Consider the following 4,652-nt stretch of genomic DNA (forward strand, 5'->3'; position numbering starts at 1 on the left):
GTGATTCAGATAGGTGCATAACTATAGATAGCTATAGATAATTCCAGTTTTAACATCTAGCCTTTATGATTCCTCCTGAAATATGTTTTTCCATCATAGTTGGGGCCAGTAAAGGATTATTCTATTTTTTCAGTTTCTTTCTAATTCTATATATTAAATATTTAGTTACCATAAACATAATGCAGACCATATTAAAAAGGCTGGTTTTTGGAACAAATAATATTTGTAGATGTTTTGTTGGATTATTTTTGGTGTTCTTTTAAGTAGTACATAAATATTTGGAATAAAATTTCACAATATTGAATGTAATCAACAACTATAACTTCCAAAACATTTTCTAATTTTCTGAAATGCACATTTCAAAAAATATGTCAATAATTGAATTTGTGTTCTCAAAGCCATCTTTAGGAAAACTTAATTTTTGTTATATATTTGAATTTTTCTATGTTATTTTCTCTTTCTCTCCCCTTTGTCTCCTCTTAATGCTAATTTGTTCTATATCTCTCATTTTTCTGTGGTAGTGATACCTGCTACAGATCAATAATATATCAACTAAGTGTAGGCAACACTTCAGTTGATTACTCTTACTCTCTGTCTGTAATTCAATTTGAATTGAGTTAATGGATTAGTACAATATATTTTCAGCTTTATTCTAAGACTATGACTCATTTCTGGGGTGTTTGTCTATATAAGTTAAAGTTCAGATATTGCATGATTTATTGTATATATTCTTGTACTATTGTTAGTAGTCAATACTTTTCTCATACAATGTTTGTACTGAAACTTTGAACAACTATGGTAGAAAACTAAGAATTTGTCAGAGTACTAGAAGATAATGATTCTTTCCATCTTTTATAACACTGCTATTAGTTTTTGGTTATAAGTGATCACTGACTTGACCAAATGATTTTTATTGTGGCAAAATGTCTTATACAAGGGCCATGCTAATTTTCTCTGTATTTTTCCAATCTTTGTATATGTGCAGCTGAAGTGAGGAACAATATATATATATAATTTTAAAGTCCCCAGAATCACTTTGAGAATAAGAATATTTTATTATTTTCCTCTGGCTTAATGAATTTAAGACAGGTCTAAGAGACCATGTTTAATGATAAAGTTGCGGATAGATTTCTAATGGGTGTGGTGGTGTCTTTGAAGGAATCCTGTACTTGATGATGGGAGACCTGAGGAAAGAGATTACTGATACTGTTGTTGGGTGCCCATCAATTCAGGTAGTCTCCCTGAATTCCTGGGATAACTCTTGGGAACACAATCTCATTCTAATTTCCTAAATTGGAGGTATTCAGTTACTCCAGTAAGTACTCTCTATCTAATGCATACTCTCACCTAGATTTATAATAAAATTTTCTGGAAATGCCGCTACTGTTTTAAAAATCACAGATGCATAAACTGTCATGGCTACAAGATTCTTATGCTGTATCTTTAAATATCTAGGAACTATATAAAAATGATCAAATAGTCACTTCAGGAAATGTATAACCTAATCGAATGTATACCTACTATTAGAAGAGTTTATATACATCAAAAATTCTTTTAAAATATTTTTAGGTGTAGATGGACACAATGCCTTTATTTTATTTATTTATTTATTTATTATTATGTAGTGCTGGGGATTGAGCCCAGTGCCTCACACATGCTAGGCAAGTACTCTATCACTGAGCTATAATCCCCACCCAGGTTAAATATGCTTTAAAAAGAAAATGGTCTATTGAGTAGTACAGCATGATAATTGATAATTTTCTTACTAAGAAAGTATAAAAAGCTGAAACTTTTCCAATTTAAAATGATTTCACCAGTAACAGGTATAACTCAATTAAATATACAGACATAGAAAAAAAATTAGTCAAGGAAATTGTGTTGAGCTTATATCCTGGCTAAAAAATGCTTAGTGCAATATCAAATTGTGTTCTATACAATATTAATGTCTTAAGAGTTTATACTAGTTATCCTATTCTATGCTTCTTTAGGAAATTAATAGTAAGTATTATATCCGAAAAGCTTTTAAAATTATCTATAATAAAGAAATTCAGGCCTATCTAGATAACCTGAATTTAATATCCAATTTCAAATTTATTTGCTGTTTCACATTAGAACATTTATTCAGATTCTGTACTTCAGTATTCTTATATAAAAATGCAAATAATAATGGTATTCCCTGCTTAAGGTTGGTATGGATATTAAATAACTTAATATAGGTAAAAAACTTAAAAGAGTGGATGCTATATGGCTTAAGTGCTATATAAGGTTTTTGTTATGAATCTACTGTTGTACAATTTGGCTTTGAACTCCCTTACTTCTCTTCCTTCTTCCATTTTTAAAACAGGTTTTATTTTTAACTTTTTGTGTAATAAATAGTCAAATGGCACATAGGAAATGTATCATCTAATAGAATGTACACCTACTATTAGAAGAGTTTATATGTGTCAAAAATTCTTTTTAAATGTTTTTGGAAAATGTGGATACAAATCAGTTTTGATAAATTGCTTAAATCTTGCTTATAATTTTAACAGTAGATGAAATGGGACTATTTGAAGAAATTACTTGACTTTCAAACTTTTAAATGCTTATTATGCATTTTCAGAAGTCTATAAGAAAATAAGCAGTTGCTTAGCAACTTGGAATTTTGTTAGGCAGTTCAGGATGTGGAGCAGCAGTTTGTTCAAAATAGCAGCCAGGCTTCTCCTGGTCTCTGATTTGGTTGCCTCTCCGTAGTGCTATGTTGCTTGCCCTGCCAACGCTTCCTAATATTTCACTATTTCTGCTCTATTCTGAACTGCTCTATTCTGAACTGTCTTATGTACATCCTCCAGTCTGTTGTCTTTATAGGGCAAGGTGAACTTTGGTACAGATGTGTTGTCTTCTTTCTTAATATCTATGTGTAATTCAAGCAAGTTTTCAAAATATCTTTGGCTATGTAAACAGCAGCTATCTAGGTTGTAAGAACTTCCCAAATTGTATTTTGTCAACCTTTACCTCACAGCCATAGCATTGAACTAAGTAATTTTTTATGTTGTACTTATCCCTGAATGCCAATCTTAAGAACTATTGTAATATTGTACTGTAAGTACTTATATGTAGCTTCTCTGTTTATTTATTTATTTATTTATTTTACTCTTAGATCCTATAGATTTCACCTTAGTTGCATTCTGAAACTTTTAGAGTCCAGGTATTTTTCTGAATACAGTTCAGAGCATTAACATCTCCTGAAAATAAGCCTGAATACTACCTCTGCTTGGAAAAACTTATATTTTGCCAATTGATTTATAGGGAATTTCAAAACTGTTACCACTAGATTCAATGTAGTATATCACATTAACATTTCATATCACCAGATGTTTCATTATTCATATTGTAGTACATCATACTTGACCCAAAGTAGCTTTGAATTCAAATAACAAACAAGCCAACACAGGGTACTTGATGGGTAGACTGAAATAATGTGGCAGGTCTAAACTGCTTTTCATTTTGGGGAGAATATTATTAATTGGAATGCCTTGTCTCTTAATTTAATTAAATGTTGTTTTTAAGTATAAAACCATATTGCAGTGAACTGACTTGCCGTTTCATTTAATTAATTGAAAACCTCAAGATTTGATTACTCCTAGTTCTGCTTTAGTTAATTTACTTGTTCACAGTTTTGACAGAAAAGCTTTTAAACTAATGTGAAGGGATGGACACAGTATATCCAATTAGGAAATGCTAAATTTGCCTCACTTTTTGTTCAGTTCACTGCTGAGGACCCAAACTTACTAATTTCTCCCTGTAAATATTATTGGAATTCATAGATTACCCCCATACTTCTAGTGTAAGGACTACACATCACATGAAATTGTAAGTCTAATGCTTGTTTACTATTGAGAAAGGAATGCAAGAAATTTTTTTAAGAACATGCATGAATAATAAAAGAAAAATACTGCAGGTGTTTCAAAGAACTATACAATGCAAAGGAAATGTCCATGTAATATTTGAAGGAACTTAAGGACAATGAAGTCCAATTCCTTAATTTTGTATATGAATAAATGGAGGTATATAACATTTATGTGACACAATTGCTGCTTTTTTCTTTTCAATGACTCATAGGGCAGTGATCCATTTCAGAGTTTTTTTTTTTTTTAATGTTTTGTTTTAGTTGTAGTTGGACACAATACCTTTACTTAATTTTTATGTGGTGCTGAGGATCAAACCCAGGGCCTCCCACATGATAGGCGAATGCTTTACCGCTGAGCCACAACTCCAGCCCCCATTTTAGAGTATTTTTTTAAAAAGTGAAAATCAAAATTATGAATGTGTGGATTAGTGGACAAAGCACATAGGTGAAAAGTCATAAGACATGAGTTCCCTTTTTAACCCTACTACTGATTGGCTGTTATCTTAAGCCCCTCTCTCACTTTTCATCTGTGGACCTGAGAGTTTTTACCTATAAAATCCAGAAGCTGGTTTTGCTATTAAATGAAATTCTCACTCTTTAGTACTTTTCTCAATATCGTAATCCTGAAGTAGGACCTTATATACTTCAAAACAATAGCAGAAAATCATATATACACAATTATGATATGTGGGACTTTTTTCATACTTTTACACTGAATTTTAGGTTAAGAAAAGGGTGTGGAAAAATACAAAGTGAGGAAAGA

The 4,652-nt window shown here is 31.1% G+C and overlaps 1 non-coding gene across 1 annotated transcript; it reads right to left on the reverse strand.

Annotated features, from left to right (window-relative positions):
- Window positions 1-895: 895 nt before the first annotated feature.
- LOC124079723 (U6 spliceosomal RNA) lies at window positions 896-999 on the reverse strand. Its single transcript, XR_006847428.1, has one exon. It is a non-coding gene; the product is annotated as a U6 spliceosomal RNA (small nuclear RNA).
- Window positions 1,000-4,652: the final 3,653 nt, after the last annotated feature.

The sequence above is a fragment of the Marmota monax genome, unplaced genomic scaffold, assembly GCF_021218885.2.
Source record: "Marmota monax isolate L192 unplaced genomic scaffold, Marmota_monax_Labrador192_F-V1.1 WCK01_AAM20220418_F8-fsc00176, whole genome shotgun sequence".
Taxonomy (NCBI): Eukaryota; Metazoa; Chordata; class Mammalia; order Rodentia; family Sciuridae; genus Marmota; species Marmota monax.